Source organism: Rhinoraja longicauda, chromosome 14 (assembly GCF_053455715.1).
Source record: "Rhinoraja longicauda isolate Sanriku21f chromosome 14, sRhiLon1.1, whole genome shotgun sequence".
Classification (NCBI taxonomy): Eukaryota; Metazoa; Chordata; class Chondrichthyes; order Rajiformes; family Arhynchobatidae; genus Rhinoraja; species Rhinoraja longicauda.
The window spans coordinates 51,020,108-51,042,594 of record NC_135966.1 but is presented as its reverse complement, the minus strand read 5'-3'; positions in this window follow the sequence as shown (position 1 = coordinate 51,042,594).

Below are 22,487 nucleotides of genomic sequence, written 5' to 3'. Positions count from 1 at the left end.
AGTCCTTACTTTTCACCCCATCCGCCGTCGCATACAACACATAATCCTCCCAAGTTTTTGCCATCTCCAATGGGATCCCAACACTAGTCACATCTTCCCATCTCCACCCCTTTCCGCTATCCACAGAGACCGTTCCCTCGGCAACTCCCTGATTAACTCATCCCTTCCCACCCAAACCACCCCCTCCACAGGTACCTTCCCCTGCAACCGCAGAAGATGCAACACCTGTCCCTATACCTCCTCCATGGACCCCGACAGTCCTTTCAAGTTAGGCAGAGATTCACTTGCACCTCCCCCAACCTCATCTACTGTATCTGTTGTTCAAGATGTGGACTCTTATACATCGGTGAGACAAAACGTAGACTAGTCGATTGTTTTGCTGAACACCTTCGCTCAGTCCGTCTGAACCTACCTAATCTCCCGGTTGCTAAACACTTTAATTCTTCTTCCCATTCCCACACTGACCTTTCTGTCCTCGGTCTCCTCCAATGTCTGAGTAAGGCTAAATGCAAATTGGAGGAACAGCATCTCAGATTTTGCTTGGGCAGCTTACAGCCCAGAGGTATGAATTTTGAATAACTTCACGTGAACATTGCTTTTCCTCTCTCTCTCCGCCCCTCCCCACCCTAGTTTTCTGACTAGTTTCACTGTCGTCCTGATTAATTTTACTGATTGTATTGCCTGGTTGTCACCTAGTGCGACTAGGGTGGGGAGGGATAGAGAGAGACGGAAATCAATGATTTCTCTAATTTCAGGTAGCCCCGGCATTCCCTCTCTCTCTAGCCGTCCCCCCACCAGTCGCACCAGCTTCTCGTTTTCATCCAACAAATAGCTTACAATGGCCTGTTTCCTTTATCATCATTACTTTTTTGCAAAAAGAAACAATTTTTCACCCATTGTTCTTTATCTCTCTACATCATCGTCTATATCTCACGTTGCCCTTATCCCTAACTAGTCTGAAGAAGGGTCTCGACCCGAAACATCATCCATTCCTTCTCTCCAAAGATGCTGTCAGTCCTGCTGAGTTACTCCAGTCTCAGTGAGAGGTGGATATAGGTGAGTGCATTTTTTTTGATTGACTGATGGGAGGACAAAGGTAACAAAAGGGGACTAAAAGACCTAAAAAGGAGACAACGAGGCAAGGAGAGAAGAGGACTGAAAAATAAATGAAATATAAACCACGAGGAAGCAATAGTGGGTGGAAGGGATAGGGAAGGTGGGTTGGGATAGTGGAAGAATTGGCGTCCAGTAGGGTCAGGAAAGAAAGGAAGCAAGAAAAGAAAAGGAGAATAAAAATGGGGTAGGGTGTAATCTAAAATTGGAGAATTAAATGTACATACCATTAGGTTGTAAGCTACCCAAGCAGAATATGAGGTACTGTTCCTCCATTTTGTGTGTGGCCTCACTCTGGCAGTGGAGGAGGCTCAGGCCAGAAAGGTTGATATGAGAATGGGAAGGGAAGTTGGAAATAAGGGGATCCAGCAGGTGGACCGAGCGCAAGTATTCGGCAGAACGGTCACCTCGTCTACAATTGGTGTTACCAATGTAAATGATGCCACATCCACAGCACCAAATGGTGTAGATGAGGTTCTAGGAGATGTATGCGAACTTCTGTCTAACCTGGAAGTCCTGCTGGGGTCCCTGGGTGGAAATGAGGGAGGTAGTGGTGGGGTAACTATTACATTTAGATGTATACATGCAGATACATGCAGATGTTTGCAGATGACACGTGGGATTATGATGTTGTGGCTGACACAAGAGACCTGGGATTAAAATTAAAAACTGAACTGGATACTAAATATGCCTGGACACAAAACTGATATAGTTCAGATGTTTAGACGTCTTGAAAAGATGGTTCCCCACCACTGCCTCGAGCACAATTGATGATGTCCTTGCACTGATGCTGACATCGTGTTGATTAATAAAATGTCTCTTCCCTTAAACTGTTTTCTATATCTCCTATGTATCTTTAGTCATCTGATGTCTCTCACCAGTACTTAGTTTGTGTTTTTTAACCAGCACTGAGCCATTATGTGTTTACAAGTGGCAGGGCAATGTCCAAAACAGCCATTAGTGGACTGTGCAGTAGTTGATTTATGTGCTTCATATATATTTTTTGGCTCTTAGCTTCGCTATCAAAATGTAACACTTCACACTTCTCTCTATTTAAATTCATTTGCAAATAACATGTACTTTCTGAAACTACATTAACTACTCTGCATTTTTTCCATGTGAACATTTGTAACTTTTTGGGAGAAAAAAATCATCTAATTAAAAAAAGAGTTTAATTACAGGGCTGGGGACAGTGATTGAACAAGCCCAGTGCATCATGCAGCCTCATATCGTGGCTCAAGTTTCCATCATAATATAAGCATATGAAACAGCTGTCGGCAGTACAACCATGGAGCGGAATTTTCCAGCAGGTTCAAAGTTGTTAAAGCATGCAGTGAGTGATCTGAGATGACATGGGCAGGAAACACAGGTGGTCACCAGAAATAATGTTCTCTTTAATGCTTGTGTTGTCTTTTCCTTACTTTGGTGGCACATTCAAACCAGTTAGGGCTTTAAAATATCCATATGCTCCTATGATTTCCCTTTCAATTTATTAATTTTATATCTGCATTCAGGATGTGGTTAGGGCTGGCATGGCCACATTTACTATATTGTCTTGCTGTCCTGATGATCCAAAATGTGAATTAAGTGGTATGGGACTGCTGCCTTTCTGGATGGCTTTCTGGAATTGAGTGGCAAGGACTATTCACAGAGGATTTAGTGAACCAATGACGTTTGTACATAAATCTGGCCACAACATTGTAGCTCCACATTGTTATCTGCTCGTACAACTCATTTGATCACGTGACAGCACACCAACTGTAGATTTAATTAATTCCATTTTCATATTTGTCATGACATCTTAATTCATACGTCTGAACTACTGGCCTAATAACACTTCAAATAGCTGCCATATCTATTATTGTTTCCTTTTTTTTCTATATCTAATCTATTTTCACAGAGGCTTCCTTTTAATGCATGTGTCTAATTGGTGATATATGAAGCAGAGTTTGTGCTTTGCTCCACCATATAACGCTGTCACCGTAGCTGGACCTCATGGCACATCAACTGGACAAGTTAATGATGCTAACAATTCAGAGACAGCTACAGCGCACGTTGACAGGGGGTGCAGCTGCAGCTGCCGACAAAGAAGAGGCAAGAAAGCCTTTTTATCCCTAAAATTTAACAAGTACTGTTGGAAGTCAATATATTATTCATTCGAATTATTTTAGAAGTGTTAAAATTTATGGTTTCTTCTGAACCTGGGCCTTTGGATGGGTTTAAACTAAGTAGTGTGGGTTTAAACTAAGTAGTGGGGGGGACGGGTTGACAAATTGGGAATATGAAGACGGAGTTAAAGGGGAAGCGAATACAGGAGAAATTGCAAAGGACTCTCGAATAAATGGGAAAGGAAGTTCTAGATGGGATAAGAGTAAGGTCAGGGCCAATGGTGACCGGTGTGAGAGGGGAGGTGAATACCAAAGTTAAAGTGTTGTATTTAAATGCACGAAGTATAAAAAATAAAGTGGATGAGCTTGAGGCTCAGTTCGACATTGGCAAGTATGACGTTGTGGGCATTACAGAAACATGGCTACAAGAGGACCAGGGCTAGGAACTGAATATTCAGGGGTATACGACCTATCGAAAAGACAGACAGGTGGGCAGAGGGAGTGGGGTAGCTCTGTTGGAAAGGAATGATATTCACTCCCTTGCAAGGGGTGACATAGAATCAGGAGATGTAGAATCAGTATAGATAAAAATGAGAAATTGTAAGGGTAAAAAGACCCTAATGGCAATTATGTACAGGCCCCCAAACAGTAGCCTCGACATAGGGTGCAAGTTGAATCAAGAGCTAAAATTGGCATGTCGAAATTGTAATGCTACGGTGGTTATGGGAGATTTCAACATGCATGTAGACTGGGAAAATCAGGATGGTAATGGACCCCATGAAAGGGAGTTTGTGGAGTGCCTCCGAGATGGATTCTTAGAACAGCTTGTACTGGAGCCTACCAGGGAGAAGGCAATTCTGGATTTAGTGTCGAGTAATGAACCTGATTTGATAATGGAACTCAAGGTAAAAGAGCCATTAGGAGGCAGTGATCATAATATGATAAGTTTTAATCTACAAATTGAGAGGAAGAAGGGAAAATCGGAAGTGTCAGTATTACAGTATAGCGAAGGGGATTACAGAGGCATGAGGCAGGAGCTGGCCAGATTTGACTGGAAGGAGACCCTAGCAGGGAAAACGGTGGAACAGCAATGGCAGGTGTTCCTGGGAATAATGCAGAGGTTGCAGGATCAATTCATCCCAAAGAGGAGGAAAGATTCTAAGGGGAGTAAGAGGCACCCGTGGCTGACAAGGGAAGTCAAGGACAGCATAAAAATAAAAGAGAATAAGTATAACATAGCAAAGAAGAGCAGGAAGCCAGAGGATTGGGACTCTTTTAAAGAGCAACAGAAGATAACTAAAAAGGAAATACGGGGAGAAAAGATGAGGTACGAAGGTAAGCTAGCCAATAATATAAAGGAGGATAGTAAAAGCTTCTTTAGGTATGTGAAGAGGAAAAAAATAGTGCAGGCAAATGTGGGTCCCTTGAAGACAGAAGCAGGGGAATTTATTACGGGAAACAAGGAAATGGCAGACGAGTTGAACCGGTACTTTGGATCTGTTTTCACTAAGGTTGATTAGTAGGACTAGATGTTACAATCCCTAAGGTTTGCACTACAATTGACTGGTGTTGTTCTTGGGGGTGACCACTAGGTAATGTTGCTACCATTCAGACACATCTTCAGTTGTGTACCTCAACGTCACTGGATGTTTCGGCCTTTTATCACAAGACACCCTCAGCCGAGGCAGACCCACCGCAGGGTGATCAGACCTGGGTGTGTGTCTTATGGTTAGCCTCTAGATGGTCACGTGGCAGCCCAGACAACATCTCTTCTTTTCAGCCACAGCCAGTGACTGCTCCGTTCGGTGGCATTGGCAAGTTCTTTGATTGCCCTCCTTTGGGCCTGCCCTCTGACTTCTACTTCCCTCAGGAGCCTTGCAGTGGAACTGGCTACAAAGCCCCTGCACCCCACCTCCACTGGACGCACTCTTACATTCCAACCTCGCTCCTCTGCCTCTACTACAAGGTTGGAATATCTCAGCCTTTTCCTTTCAAATGCCTCGTCCACAGCCTCCTCCCAGGGCACCGTCAGCTCAATGATGAAAACATGCTAACAAGAGTTGGACCGGAGGACGAGGTCTGGTCGCAGGTTGGTAGCTGCGATTTCAACTGGGAAGGAAAGCCTCTGGCCTAGGTCAACCCGCATTTCCCAGTCTCTGGCTGCGCTCAGTGGGCATGAGTTGAGAGGTGAGGTGGTAGTCTTCCGTTTCTCTCCTTCCCGGATGAACGATGGGATTTGCGGGAATGTTAGCTGGGCATTGATAGGCATGGCCATTGATAGGCCAAACACCTCAGCACCTGGTTGTGTCGCCAGGTGTATCTGCCTTGGGTTAGGCTGGTCTTACAACTGACCAGGATGTGCTTGAGGTTTGCTGGAACTGCACACAGGGGGCAGGCTGGATCCTCTCCCAGCCAAAGATTTAAGTTTGTGGGAGAGGGAAGGACGTCATACGTGGCTCTGATAATAAAGCTCAACATACTTGACTCCATGAGTCAATAATAGTCAATAGTCGTTTATTTGTCACATACACATAAATGTGTAGTAAAATGAAACATTACCCGCAGTTGAGCAATAAGACCAATAAGAATAATCAATAAAAATGCAATAACACATACAATCACAAACTAACACCAAACAAAAAGAAACATCCATCACAGTGAGTCTCCTCCAGTCCCTCCTCACTGTGATGGAAGGCCACAATGTCTTTTCTCTTCCCCTGCCGTCTTCTCCCGCGGTCAGGCTGTTGGAGTTGCCACGTCAGGGCGGTCGGGGCTCCCGACATTGAAGTCCCCGCTGGGCGGTGAAAATCCCGCGGCCTATTCCAGGCCGCGCTGGACGGTGAAAGGTCCGCGGCGGGCCGACCCAAGCCCCGCGATTCGGGACGGGCGAACACGCTGCCTCTGCCGCTGCCGGAGCTCCCGATGTCGGCCCCCACCCAGGGGCCTGCGGGCTTCCGACGTCCACGCGGCCCGCGCCGGAGCCTCCGGAGACGAGTCGCAGCCGCTCTCGCAGCATCCAAAGGCGGCCAGCGCCGCAGGTGGTGAGTCCGGGCCGCGGGCTCTGCGAACCAGAGCCCCAGGTGGTCCCAGGTGCATGGCCGGTGGTAGGCCGCAGCGGGAACGGAGACACGACACAGAAACAAAGGTCGCGTTTCCGTTCGGGAGAGAGAATTTTACAGTTCCCGTTCCCTCCCACCCCCCCCCCCCCCCCCAAAGATAACATACAAACCCTACACCATATTAAAACTACAATTCAGACAAAAACAACAAAAAGCACAAAAGACAGATGGACTGCAGGCAAGCCGCAGCTGCGACGGCAGCGCTGGCTCCTCCCAATGTTCCACAGCTCACTCCATGTGATCTTCCTCCTCTCAGTGCCATCCCACCTCATCCAGCGGCCTTGCTTGGCTTGGGATATGGCTTTGGCACACCTGGCTGCTTCTTCTTGGCGGCGCACCTCCTCCACCACCAGGTGCCGACGTTCAGCTGGAGTAGCCTTTTGCCAGGTAGGTTTCATTGCTCCCAGGACAAAGCCCCCTTGGACATGGCCTACTATGTCCCGGTGTCGGAGGGCTGATTTTGCATCCTGTACCACTGCTGCTGGAGTCCATTTCTTCCCTGTTGCTAGGGTTGGAGCGAACCTCTAACTATTGGGTCCCGGGATTCTGTTAGTGTCATGTCCAGCCTTGCTTAGGCGCATTTGAATTCCTCCACCAGGCTTGAGACTGGCAGTGAGAGGGCTCCATTCCCATAGACTCCTATGCTGCTGAGGCATCTCGGTAGCCCAAGCCACTTCCTCACTTGTGAGTTCACAAGTCTCTCCAGCTGGTTGACATGAGATAAAGTGACCTCATAGATGGTAATTGGCCACATGAGTCGGGGCAGCAGACCGAATTGAAGGCACCAAAGCTTCAGCTTCCCTGGGAGAGCAGTTTTGTTGATTTGCTTGAGGCCACTGATTGTATCCTGCCTGAGTTGTTCCATCTGCTCTGCGTCCTTGAGGTGTGCGGTGTACCATCGCCCGAGGCTTTTGACAGGCTTCTCCAGGACAGTTGGCATTGTCTCGTTGTTGATGCGGAACCTTTCGTCAGTCAGCTGGCCTTTGATGATGGAAATACTGCAGGATTTGCTGGGTTTAATCTCCATTCATGCCCATTTGATGTTTTCCTGGAGTTTATCCAGCAGGCGTTTGGTGCATGCTTTTGTTGTTGTTATAGTGGTCATGTCATCCATGTACGCCCTGATTGGAGGAAGACGCAGCCCACTCTTCAAGCGTTCCCCTCCAACTACCCATCGTGATGCTCGAATGATTAGCTCCATTGCCATGGTGAAAACCAGAGGAGAGATGGTACAACCCACCATTATGCCTATCTCAAGGTGCTGCCAAGCGGTGGTGTTGTCCTGTGTTGTGATGCAGAACTGGAGGTCCTGGAAGTAAGCTTTTACCAGCTTTGTGGTGACCTCTGGGACCTGGAAGAAGTTAAAAGCTGCCCAAAGAATCTCATGGGGCACCGAACCAAAGGCATTGGCAAGATCTAAGAAAACCACATGCAGATCTCTCTTTTCTTTCTTGGCAGTTTGTATCTGGTGCCAGATGACGTTTGCATGTTCCAGACATCCTGTGAAACCATGTACCCCTGCTTTCTGCACTGACGTGTCAATGAAGTTGTTGCTCTGCAAAAACACTGAGAGTCTTTGGGCCACAACACCAAAGAAGTTTTTCCTTCACTAAGGAAGATACAAACAATCTCCCAGATGTTCTAGTGGCCAGAGATCCTAGGGTGACGGAGGAACTGAAGGAAATTCACATTAGGCAGGAAATGGTGTTGGGTAGACTGATTGGACTGAAGGCTGTTAAATCCCCAGGGCCCGATGGTCTGCATCCCAGGGTACCTAAGGAGGTGGCTCTAGAAATCATGGACGCATTGGTGATCATTTTCCAATGTTCTATAGATTAAGGATCAGTTCCTGTTGATTGGAGGGTAGCTAATGTTATCCCACTTTTTAAGAAAGGAGGGAGAGAGAAAAGAGGAAATTATAGACCAGTTAGTCTGATATCAGTGGTGGGGAAGATGCTGGAGTCAATTATAAAAGACAAAATTGCAGAGCATTTGGATAGCAGTAACAGGATCGTTCCGAGTCAGCATGGATTTACGAAGGGGAAATCATGCTTGACTAATCTTCTGGAATTCTTTGAGGATGTAACTAGGAAAATGGACAGGGGAGAGCCGGTGGATGTAGTGTACCTTGACTTTCAGAAAGCCTTCGACAAGGTCCCACATAGGAGATTAGTGTGCAAAATTAGAGCACATGGTATTGGGGGTAGGGTACTGACATGGATAGAAAATTGGTTGACAGACAGAAAGCAAAGAGTGGGGATAAATAGGTCCCTTTCACAATGGTAGACAGTGACTAGTGGGGTACCGCAAGGCTCGGTGCTGGGACCGCAGCTATTTACAATATACATTAATGACTTGGATGAAGGGATTAAAAGTAACATTAGCAAATTTGCAGATGGCACAAATCTGGGTGGCAGTGTGAACTGTGAGGAAGATGCTATGAGGTTGCAGGGTGACTTGGACAGTCTGTGTGAGTGGGCAGATGCATGGCAGATGCAGTTTAATGTTGATAAGTGTGAGGTTATCCACTTTGGTGGTAAGAATAGGAAGGCAGATTATTATCTGAATGGTGTCAAGTTAGGAAAAGGGGACGTACAACGAGATCTGGGTGTCATAGTGCATCAGTCACTGAAAGGAAGCATGCAGGTACAGTAGTCAGTGAAGAAAGCCAATGGAATGTTGGCCTTCATAACAAGAGGAGTTGAGTATAGGAGCAAAGAGGTCCTTCTACAGTTGTACAGGGCACTAGTGAGACCACACCTGGAGTACTGTATGCAGTTTTCATCTCCAAATTTGAGGAAGGATATTCTTGCTATTGAGGGCGTGCAGCGTAGGTTTACTAGGTTAATTCCCGGAATGGAGGGACTGTCGTATGTTGAAAGACTGGAGCGACTAGGCTTGTATACACTGGAATTTAGAAGGATGGGAGGGGATCTTAATGAAACATATAAGATTATTAAGGGGTTGGACACGTTAGAGGCAGGAAACATGTTCCCAATGTTGGGGGACTCCAGAACCAGGGGCCACAGTTTAAGAATAAGGGGTAGGCCATTTAGAACAGAGATGAGGAAAAACTTTTCCAGTCAAAGAGTTGTAAATTTGTGGAATTCTCTGCCTCAGAAGGCAGTGGAGACCAGTTCTCTGAATGCTTTCAAGAGAGAGCTAGATAGGGCTCTTAAGGATAGCGGAGTCAGGGGGTATGGGGAGAAGGCAGGAACGGGGTACTGATTGAGGATGATCAGCCATGATCACATTAAATGGTGGTGCTGGCTCGAAGGGCCGAATAGTCTACTCCTGCACCTATTTTCTATTTGAAAATCAGTGATACAGTGGTATTTGGATCATGTAGTGTTCTCTGAATATTGTCCAAAGCAGGAGGCATAAAATCATTCCTTTATTCTTTTCACAATGATATAACTGATCAGCCCTTGCAAATTAACTCCCTGTATTATCATCATCATATCATATATATACAGCCGGAAACAGGCCTTTTCGGCCCACCAAGTCCGTGCCGCCCAGCGATCCCCGTACATTAACACCATCCTACACCCACTAGGGACAATTTTTACATTTACCCAGCTAATTAACCTACATACCTGTACGTCTTTGGAGTGTGGGAGGAAACCGAAGATCTCGGAGAAAACCCACGCAGGTCACGGGGAGAACGTACAAATATCTTCAGATCCTGCACTCATTCCAATTCTACAGAAGATCTTGCCACACAAATTATGTGAATTTAATATGTGATGCCACCCGTAGCTATAAAATCAGTGTGAATAATCTCAGTGTGAACATAATGACTCTTATTCACCAGCTGCCCCACAGGTGCAATGAAGAGCTGTAATTGGAGCAGAAACTACATTCTTCTCGTGATTGGCATGAGAGAAGCGTTTAAGCAGCCCTAGAATTATTCCGCTGGTTCACCTCCTCAGCAAATAATCAGACAAAATGCAGAAATAAAAATAATCCATATGGTCAAAAGTGTCACATTTTGCTAATTTCAGCAAAGCGTCATCATGCCTAGTGAAGACATTACGGAAATAGATTACTGCCTGATTGGGGACAGAAATGCGGTGGCAGGGCATGTAATGCACTCTTGGAAATTTCAGACAAGACCAAACGACCCCTCATTAAAAAAAAGCTGGATGAATTGTCTGTAGTGGTTTACTCATTTATCAGATTTACACCCTTGCCTCATTGACTTGAGTGAAAGAATAAAAACATTAGGTTTTCAAGCTTTCCTATAAAGGCTGGAAACTCCACAGGAGTCCATCATCTTCTATTTACAGAAGTTAACTATTCTGTATGGAGTAAAAGTGGCAAAACTGGCCCCAGAATTTAATATCTTATAATATATTGGAATTCACTATTTTAATCCAGTTGGCTCGTGGCTAAAATGAATCTCATGAAAGACACAAAGTGCTGGAGTAACACGGCGGGTCAGGCAGCATCCTCGGAGAACATGAACAGGTGAGGTTTCAGGTCGGGACCCTTCTTCAGACTTGAATCTTATAGTCAACATGCTGATCTACTCCTTGCTATACAATTACACATTGCAAGGTAATAAACAGATGTCTTGCACTGGCTGATCTCCTTCCTTATTTAGTAAAATATATTTAGTAACATTGATATCAATTCCTCACATTTAGCATTTCATCTCCAACTGCCGTTGTGACATTAACCGCCTCAAATTCTCCACTCCCCTGACTAACTCTAACCTCTCCCCTCCTGAATTTGCAGCCCTCCACTCACTCCGCAACAACCCGGACTTAATCATCAGACCTGCTGACAAGGGAGGTGCTGTGGTAGTCTGGCGTGTTGACCTCTACCGGACCGAGGCCAGACGACAACTCTCAGACACCTCTTCCTACTTATCCCTGGACCATGACCCCACCGACAAACACCAGACCTATATCATCAGCACCATCACGGACCTCACCATTTCCGGCGATCTACCCCCCTATGCCTCCAAACTTATAGTTCCCCAGCCCCGCACGGCCCAATTCTACCTCCTACTCAAAATCCATAAACAGAACTGTCCCGGCAGACCCATTGTCTCTGCCTGCTCATGTCCCACCAAACATATTTCCACCTACCTCGACTCCATCCTATCCCCCCTGGTTAAATCCCTCCCCACCTACGTCCAAGACACCTCACACGCTCTCCATCTCCTCGATAACTTCAGGTTCCCAGGCCCCCACTCCCTCATCTTTACCATGGATGTCCAGTCACTCTACACTTCCATCCCTCACAAAGATGGTCTCGAAGCCCTCCGTTTCTTCCTCGACCGTAGAACCAGCCAATCCCCATCTACTAACTCTCTCCTCCGCCTAGCAAAGCTGGTTCTTACCCTCAACAACTTCTCCTTTGACTCCTCCCACTTCCTCCAAACCAGAGGCGTAGCTATGGGCACTCGCATGGGCCCTAGCTATGCCTGCCTCTTTGTCGGGTACGTCAAATAATCCCTGTTCTGGGCGTACACTGGCCCCATCCCCGAACTCTACCTCTGCTACATCAACGACTGCATTGGTGCTACCTCTTGTACCCATGCAGAACTCACTGACTTCATACACTTCACTTCCAATTTCCATCCTGCCCTTAAATATACCTGGACTATCTCCGACATCTCCCTCCCGTTTCTGGACCTCACCATCTCCATCACAGGAGACATACTAGTGACGGACATTTACTATAAACCCACTGACTCGCACAGCTATCTGGACTACACTTCTTCCCACCCGGTCCCCTGCAAAAAGTCTATCCCCTACTCCCAATTCCTCCATCTACGCCGCATCTGCGCCCGGGATGAGGTGTTTCACACTAGGGCGTCAGAGATGTCCTCGTTCTTCAGGAAACGGGGCTTCCCCTCCTCCATTATAGATGAGGCTCTCACTAGGGTCTCTTCTACATCCCGCAGCTCCGCTCTTGCTCCCCCTCCCTCCACTCACAAGGACAGAATCCCCCTCGTTCTCACCTTCCACCCCACCAGCCAGCGGATCCAACAAATCATCCGCCAACATTTCCGTCACCTACAACGGGACCCCACCACTGGCCATATCTTCCCATCCCCTCCCCTCTCTGCGTTCCCCTCCCCTCTCCGTAACTCCCTGGTCCACTCGTCCCTTCCTACCCAAACCACCCCAACCCCGGGCACTTTCCCCTGCAACCGCACGAGATGCAACACCTGTCCCTTTACCTCCCCCCTCAACTCCATCCAAGGACCCAAAGTCTTTCCAGGTGAGACGAAGGTTCACCTGCACCTCCTCCAACCTCATCTATTGCATCCGCTGCTCTAGATGTCAACTTATTTACATCGGCGAAACCAAGCGCAGGCTCGGCGTTCGCTTCGCTCAACACCTGCGCTCGGTCCGCATTGACCAACCTGATCTCCCGGTGGCCGAGCACTGCAATGCCCCCTCCCATTCCCAGTCTGACCTTTCTGTCATGGGCCTCCTCCAGTGCCATAGTGAGGCCCACCGGAAATTGGAGGAACAGCACCTCATATTTCGCCTGGGCAGCTTGCAGCCCAGTGGTATGAACATCGACTTCTCCAACTTTAGATAGTTCCTCTGTCCCTCTCTTCCCCTCCTCCTTCCCAGATCTCCCTCTATCTTCCTGTCTCCACCTATATCCTTCCTTTGTCCCGCCCCCCTGACATCAGTCTGAAGAAGGGTCTCGACCCAAAACGTCACCCATTCCTTCTCTCCTGAGATGCTGCCTGACCTGTTGAGTTACTCCAGCATTTTGTGAATAAATACCTTCGATTTGTACCAGCATCTGCAGTTATTTTCTTATACGTCACATTTAGCACTTTAGTTAGTGTTCACCTGCAGTTTAAACATCTGGGAAATACAGTTTTTCAAAATGTTTTCATTGACTATTTAGATTGTAAACTTGTTCAGTATAATTACTTAATTATGGCCCCAGGTACAATAAACTGTTAACTATCCACACCTTGCTTACTATAATAGGCTGAAGTTTGCACTTATGATGGAATTTTGCACTTATGATGGAATAAAAAAATAAAAAAATCTAAAATAAAACAGAAAATATTGGAAATATCCAGCAAGTCAGGCCACATCTGGAGTAAATTATACAGAGTTAACACGTCAAGTCAGGGAGGAGAGAAAGAAACCTTGTTAAATACAGGGACGGTGGGGAGAGATTATATCTCTGATAGGGTAAAACCAGGGTGACCATAAGGTGTAAGCAAGGTTATCTGCTTAGTGAGGTCATGGGAGCAGTTAGAGAAGAACAGAGATAAAACTTTGTAAGAGTTATGAAATGCAAAGAAGGAAAGTCATGTCTGGTAGGTCAAGCTGGGCCATTATCTATTGTCCATTATCAAAAGAAAAATAAAGAGAAAAAGGTTAAAATAAATCACACAAATTCAACCAATATGATAGATGGATCACTGGTTGAAACAGGGAAATAAAGTCACCTGAAGTTGTGGAATTTAATATTGAGTCCAGAAGGTTGCAACAGGATGGAAGATAAGACAATAGACAATAGACAATAAGATGTTCCTTGATCGTATTGGGATTCATTGCAACAGTGCAGGAGGTCACAGACCAACAGGTCAGTGTGGGAATGTAATGGATAATTAAAGTGGTAGGCAACAGAGAGCTCAGGGTTACCGATGTAGGCTGAACACAGGTGTTCAACAAAGCAATTACCCAATCTGCGTTTGGTTTCTCCAATGTAGCAGAGATCACATTGTGCAGTACACTAAATCAGAAGAAGTACAAGTGAATAACTGCCTCTTCTGGAAAAACTGTTTGGGTGTTCAAATCTAACATTAAACCCACAAGTAATGGCGGTTATGTCTCTCAGTGGTCAGACATCAGTTCTCACTCAGCACCTCATTCCTCCCTTTGGAAAATGTCCACAGTATTGAACATCAAATTACAGTTTTCCAGATAGTCATGGTGAACATTTTGTTGGGAGCACTGCTCTCCAGTTTCAGGCCTAATTGTGTGCCAACTCCCATTGGCACCTTCTGTCTCCTGCACAAATTCCACAAGTAGGACTACCCTGGCAGATTCATTGCTTCAGCCTGCTCCTTTGTGGCTTGACTCTATCCTTTCTCCTGTTCTCACCCATTCCCATTTACATCTGTGACACATCTGATGCCCAACGCCACTTTGACAGTTTCCAATTCCCTAATCCCAATAGCCTCATCTTTACCATGGAAGTACAATTTCTTTACCTCCGTTAGCATAGTTCGAGGACCCTTCACTTCTTTTGTCAATGAGGCCCCTCCACAAAATCATTTCCTGGCTGAAGCCCTCACGTTGATCAACTTTTTTTTCAATTCTGGTCATTTTCTACATATCAAAGGTGTGGCTATGGGCTCCAGCTTGGACCCAAGCTAGGCCAATATTTTTGAGGGCTATGCATAACTGTCTTCATTTCAGTTCCGACTCAGATGCACTCCCTCAATTCATTTTCGAGCACATCGATGAAGGCATTAGTAGGTCCTGCCTGTACATATTTTCCTTATATTTTCTTTCCCTTCTGTTCTTTATCTTCATTTATTTAACTTTGTCCCATTAATATAACTTTATAAATGATATTACACATTTCGCACATAATAATGTGCTTTTACTTTGAGCTTTAATATTTGGGCAGTGTTTTAATTTTAATTGTAGCAAGCTCAAAACCTGCCATGAGTTAACCTAGTATTTACATTAGGAATTTTTATTTACATATTTATTGCTGCTGGCAAGATCGGCATTAATGCCCATCTTCAATTCCTCTTGAATTGAGTGAGTCTTCTGATGGGTTGTACACAGGATATTGAGTCATGTAATTATGTCATTTCTGCATAGTCATTTTGAACCTTCCTTAATGAAATACATCTGATTCGGAAATGGTGCGTGCCACTCACAGGGAGCTAGCTTTTTGCAGCCCCCCATATAAACAGCAGTTTCGTTTGGTTTAGTTTAGAGATACAGTGCAGAAACAGGCCCTTCGGCCCATTGAGTCCGCATCGACCAGCCATCCCCCGCACATTAACACTATTCTACACACACTAGGGACAATTTACATTAATACTGAGCCAATTAACCTACACGTCTTTGGAGTGTGGGAGGAAACCGAAGATCTCGGAGAAAACCCAGGCAGGTGACAGGGAGAACGTACAAACTCCATACAGACAGCACCCGTAGTCAGGATCAAACCCGGGTCTCTGGCACTGTAAGGCGGCGACTCTAAAGCTGCCTACTGGTTGTACTGCTGAAAGGGATAATCAGGCACCTTAAACGTAGTTGGTAATGACTGGCAACAGATTTAGAAGGTTGGCAGATGCCTCAGGTGTGGGACCAGAGTTGGAAAAGCAACATGATAAATGCAAAAATAATTTATCTATTGTGGCTGCTGCAATAATGGTCTAACATTGGTGTGCTGCATGGGCAGAATCTAGAAAGGCAAGACAGATACGCCTGAGATCAAACACCAAGAAAATATATGGAGCCATACCTCTGCCTCCAAATCTCTGACCAGTAATACGTTTAGATACTAAGGTTTTCAAGATCATTGTTGCAGAGATCCTTAGGCAATACACCAACTTGGACTGTTGAGTAAACAGGTCAAGATTCATTAGCCTTTGGATCATCTCTGATCTTCTGTTCATTCATCAATTTTAACTGGTCTTGCTGCAAGTGAACATTTCAGAACTGTGCTCTACTAACCCCCCCCCCCGCAGGCAATAGAAACAAGCAACTGCAGATGCTGGTTAATACACAAATTGATACAAAATGCTGGAGTAACTCAGCAGGTCAGGGGCATCTCTGGAGAACATGGATAGGAAATGTTTCAGATTGAGACCCTTCTTCAGACTCTTGGTCTGGAACTAGTCTTGGAGTCCAGGTGAGTTGATGGCCTGGACTGCCGGCGGCCAGTGAAGAGGCTAGAATCGGTCTGAGGGTGTAGGCAACGGTCAGTGGCAGCAACAGGCGCCGCCTGGAAGTGGCCCAGGAAGCTGTGTGGGCCGATGATGGCAACAGTGAGGTCTGGCCTAGAAGCTGCTGTGATGACAGTAAGGGATGGGTGTGGGGTCAGCAGCCCATCCTGGAAGCGGCTAGGGGCGGCTTTGGCAGTGTGGCCTGGTGGTGAAGGTTGGTAGTCCGTAATAAGTGGTCCGTAATAACGAGGTTTTACTGTACTCATGTTAAACCTATGGTCTCCAGTCTTAAACAGCTCTACCATGAAAACAAGTTTCCAAATATCTACCCCATCAATGTCTCAGAACTTTATATACATTTTCAGGATCCCCTTAGGCCTCCCTGCTCCAAGTAAAACAAATCCAGCCTACTGAATCTCTCCACATAACTGAATTTTTCCATCCCAGCGACTGGGCTTGTATACGCTGGAATTTAGAAGGATGAGAGGGGATCATATTGAAACAAGAGTCCTTCCCCTGCCAATAGAACGTGTAGTCCTTCTCCTTCATGTGCCCGAGTCTGCCAGCCTTGTTTCCTGAAGGGTGGCTATGTCTACATTGAGTCTCTTGAGCTCATTGTTTATGACAGCTGTTTTCCTGGAATCGCTGATGTCCTGTGGGTTTTCAGAGAGGACGGTCATCATTGTCCGGACATTCCAGGTTCCCAGTTTAAGAGCTGGTCTCTTTTGATGTGTTCTTTCATTGGCAGGTGCGATGGTTGTGATCTGCTGTTCGGATGGCTCCTAATCTCTGTGCACCCAGTGAGGATAGCTGGCCGTGGTGGGACAACACCTTATTGGCTGGGGGCTGCCCAGCTTGAGGCGGGCGGTAGCTGTCCAGTGAGATCCGAAAATCCCTCCCACCGTCGGGAGCAACCCCTGGCGCCTTGCTTTACGCTAATCTAGCCACAATTTAAGAATAAGGGGTAGGCCATTTAGAACGGAGATGAGGAAAAACTTTATCAGTCAGAGAGTTGTAAATCTGTGGAATTCTCTGTGCCTCGGAAGGCAGTGGAGGCCAATTATCTGGATGCCTTCAAGAGAGAGCTAGATAGAGCTCTTAAAGATAGCGGAGTCAGGGAGTATGGGGAGAAGGCAGGAACGGGGTACTGATTGTGAATGATCAGCTATGATCACATTGAATGGTGGTGCTGGCTCGAAGGGCCGAATGGCCTACTCCAGGAATACGCCTACTCCAATATTGTTTATTGTCAATGGCACCTTTGCATGCAATGACAGGAGAAATAACTTACTCCCCTTTTATATTCACCCTTTTGACTGTCCAGAGTCCCAAGTACTCTTCCCAGATGAAACAACTACTAAAATTACTTGCAACTTCTTCAGTTTAATACGAAAAATCTGCATCATACTTTACATTGGAAGACAGCTTTACAGAAATCATTCATTCATTTTGCAACCATGACTCAGAGTTTAATGCTACTTGTCACTTTAATTATGCACCCTACTTCTCTGATCTCTTTGTCCTGAGCATTCAACAGTGTACTCATGATATGTTCAATGTAATTTCTGGTAACTGGACCTCATCTCTCAATTGAAACAGTTTGCCAAGCTAAAACGAGATCCATTTGATGTACAATCTTTACATCTACCCACATATATAAATTACTCTAAACAATAAGTCTTCATCTTTTGTAACAACCATATGCACAATGCCATCAAATGTCTTTTGCAAATTCACACATTTTACATCTACTGATTCTTCCTTACCTATCATGTTGCTTACACATTCACTCAGCTCCATGAGATTTCTAAAACACGATTTCATTTTCATTAAACTATGTTCATTGTTCCCAATCACATTATGATCTTCTAAACGTGCTTCATCACTTCCTTAATTATTGATTCCACCATGTTCCTACAATTTGCGCCTGTGTTACATTTGTTATATTCCAATTCACTGGAATATTTCTACACTTGAGAATTCTTGAAGTTCACTACAGTGCCCTCCATAATGTTTGGGACAAAGACCCATCATTTATTTATTTGCCTCTGTACTCCACAATTTGAGATTTGTAATAGAAAAAATCACATGTGGTTAAAGTGCAGATTGTCAGATTTTAATAAAGGCCATTTTTATACATTTTAGTTTCACCATATAGAAATTACAGCTGTGTTTATACACAGTCCCCCCATTTCAGGGCACCATAATGTTTGGGACACACGGCTTCACAGGTGTTTGTAATTGCTCAGGTGTTTAAATGCCTCCTTAATGCAGGTATAAGAGAGCTCTCAGCATCCAGTCTTTCCATCACCTTTGGAAACTTTTATTGCTGTTTATCAACATGAGGACCAAAGCTGTGCCAATGAAAGTCAAAGAAGCCATTATGAGACTGAGAAACAAGAAAAAAACTGTTAGAGACATCAGCCAAACCTTAGGCTTACCAAAATCAACTGTAACCTGGCCATCCTATTTTTGCGGCTAACCAGTGGTTTGCATCTTGCAATGTAGCCTCTGTATTTCTGTTCATGAAGTCTTCTGCGGACAGTGGTCATTGACAAATCCGTACCTGACTCCTGAAGAGTGTTCCTGAACTGTCGGACAGGTGTTTGGGAATTTTTCTTTATCATAGAGAGAATTCTTCTGTCATCAGCTGTGCAGGTCTTCCTTGGCCTGCCAGTCCCTTTGCGATTAGTAAGCTCACCAGTGCTCTTTCTTCTTAATGATGTTCCAAACAGTTGATTTTGGTAAGCCTAAGGTTTGGCTGATGTCTCTAACAGTATTTTTCTTGTTTCTCAGTCTCATAATGGCTTCTTTGACTTGTGAAGCCATGTGTCCCAAACATTATGGTGCCCTGAAATGGGGGGACTGTGTATAAACACAGCTGTAATTTCTATATGGTGAAACTAAAATGTATAAAAATGGCCTTTATTAAAATCTGACAATCTGCACTTTAACCACATGTGATTTTTTCTATTACAAATCTCAAATTGTGAAGTACAGAGGCAAATAAATAAATGATGGGTCTTTGTCCCAAACATTATGGAGGGCACTGTATATCTGCTATTTTAAAGCCGGTTCACTTAGATTACGGTACAGGCCATGAAGTTAGCCTTCAAACTATTCAAGGAAAGTCATTACAATCTTAATAATTAAAAAAATTCAAGAGGAAAAGGATTAATTCTTTTTCTACAAAATTTTATTGTGTGCATTATTTATATAAATGATTCATTTATCTTTGACAGCCTCTGAATATTAAGGTATGATTTTTAACTTAAAACTGTAAACTTAAAAAGTTTCAGATAGTTTAAAGCGAAATTAATCTTTTTTAATTCATTTAGAAAAGTTGATCAAATGTAAGAATTTGGATGTGGTAACTAAGGAGCTGACATTTCTATCTGACATGCATGCATCAAAGGCCCTGATCTTCCTTGGAACCAGTCAAGACTGTTTAATTGTCATATTACCAAGAATGGAATGATGACATTCTTATTTGCTCAGCTTTACATGCTCATTAACACAATAACACACATGAATGTGCAATAATCAATAATACTATAAATGAATAATCAGTAATACAAGATAACCAGACCATAATACTTCAAAATCAAAGTATATAGGGCAATCAAAAACAAAGTCAATAGTAGGTCGTTGCTAAGGTTGGGTTGTAATTAGGACCATGAAGTGTGGTTCAAGGGCCTAACGGTTGCTGGGAAGATTTTCTTGAACCTGCAAGTAGCGATTCTTACGTTTCTATACCCTCTTCCCGATCGGAGCAGCAAGGTGAGATCATGGCCAACGTGGTGTGCACATTTGATGATATTAGCTGTCTTTTTGAGGCAGCGTCTATAGTAGATCCCTTTGATGGAAGAAAGGTCAAAGCTATGATGCAGTAGTATGTCTACTACTTTCTACAGCCTACTTTGTTCCTGGGCATTTCTTATCAAACACAGCACTGATGCAACCTGTTAGTGTGCTCTCTGCTATACACCTGTGGATGTTTGAGAGAGTAATCGGTTACATACCAAATCTTTTTAATCTTCAAAGGAAATAGAGGTGTTGATAAGCTAACTTTGTGATTGTATTGGGCCTAGACCAGATCTTCAAAGATACATATGCTCAGGAACTTGAAGCTGTTGCCTCTCGCCACCACCGTCCCATTAATGAGAACAGGTTCATGGATCCCTTCCCGAAGCCAACAATGATTTGGATGAGAACATACAGGGCAAGATTAGCAAGTTTGCTGAGTGGGTGGTTTGCAGATAGTAAAGATGGTTGTGAAAGATTGCAGCAGGATCTGGATTGATTGGCGAGGTGGGCTGAGGAATGGTTGACGGAATTTAATACAGAGAAGTGTGAGGTGTTGCATTTTGGGACGTCCAACAAGGGCAGGAGCTACACAGTAAATGGTAGGCCTCTGGGAAGTGTTGTAGAGCAGAGGGATCTAGGAGTACAGGAGCATGGTTCCTTGAAGGTCGAGTCACAGGTAAGTAAGGTGGTCAAAAAGGTTTTTGGCACATTGGCCTTCATCAGTCAGAGTATTGAGTATAGAAGTTGGGACGTCATGTTGCAGTTGTTTAAGACGTTAGTGAGACCACATTTAGAATATTGTGTTCAGTTCTGGGCACCATGTTATGGGAATGATACTGTCAAGTTTGAAAGGGTTCAGAAAAGATTTACAAGGATGTTGCCAGGACTAGAGGGTGTGAGCAAAACAGAGAGGTTGAGTAGGCTGGGTCGCTATTCCTTGGAGCGCAGGAGGATGAGGGGTGATCTTATAGAGGTGTACAAAATCGTAAGAGGAATAGATTGGGTAGATACACAGAGTCTCTTGCCCAGTGTAGGGGAATCAAGGTGAAGGGGAAAAGATTTAATAGGAATCTGAGGGGTAACCTTTTCACACTAAGAGTGGTGGGTGTATGGAACAAACTGCCAGAGGAGGTAGTTGATGCTGGGACTATTCCACCGTTTAAGAAACAGTTAGACAGGTACATGGGTAGGACAGTTTGGAGGGATATGGACCAAGCGCAGACAAGTGGGGCTAGTGTAGCTGGGACATTGTTGGCCGTTATGGGCAAGTTGAGCCGAAGGGCCTGTTTCCACACTGTATCACTCTATGACTCTATCCATCCAATGCTCTATGACTAATCAATTCCTTGTTCTTGCTAACATTGAGAGCAAGCTGGGTGGTAGTGTGAACTGTGAGGAAGATGCTATGAGGTTGCAGGGTGACTTGGACAGGTTGTTGTGAGTGGGCGGATGCATGGCAGATGCAGTTTAATGTGGATGTGTGAGGTTATCCACTTTGGTGGTACGAATAGGAAGGCAGAGTATTATCTGAATGGTGTCAAGTTAGGAAAAGGGGACATACAACAAGATCTGGGTGTCCTAGTGCATCAGTCACTGAAAGGAAGCATGCAGGTACAGCAGGCAGTGAAGAAAGCCAATGGAATGTTGGCCTTCATAACACGAGGAGTTGAGTATAGAAGCAAAGAGATCCTTCTGCAGTTGTACAGGGCCCTAGTGAGACCGCACCTGGAGTACTGTGTGCAGTTTTGGTCTCCAAATTTGAGGAAGGATATTCTTGCTATTGGGGGTGTGCAGCATAGGTTTACTAGGTTAATTCCCGGAATGGCGGGACTGTCATATGTTGAAAGACTGGAGCGACTAGGCTTGTATAGACTGGAATTTAGAAGGATGAGAGGGGATCTTATCGAAACGTATAAGATTATTAAGGGGTTGGACACATTAGAGGCAGGAAACATGTTCCCAATGTTGGGAGAGGGTCCAGAACAAGGGGCCACAGTTTAAGAATAAGGAGTAGGCCATTTAGAACGGAGATGAGGAAGAACCTTTTCAGTCAGAGAGTTGTGAATCTGTGGAACTCAGAAGGCAGTGGAGGCCAATTCTCTGAATGCATCCAAGAGAGAGCTAGATAGAGCTCTTAAGGATAGCGGTCAGGGGGTATGGGGAGAAGGCAGGAACGGGGTACTGATTTAGAATGATCAGACATGATCACATTGCATGGCGGTGCTGGCTCGAAGGGCCGAATGGCCTACTCCTGCACCTATTGTCTAAGATTATGATTCTGGCACCATTGAATCAGATTATCAACCATGGTTACCTGTTATTTGTCTAAGAATGGTGGCATTGTCGACAAATTTAAAGATGGCATTAAAGCTGTATGTGGCTGCACAGTCATGGATAAAAAAGAAAGTAGAACAGGGGACTGAGTCTTGAGGTGTT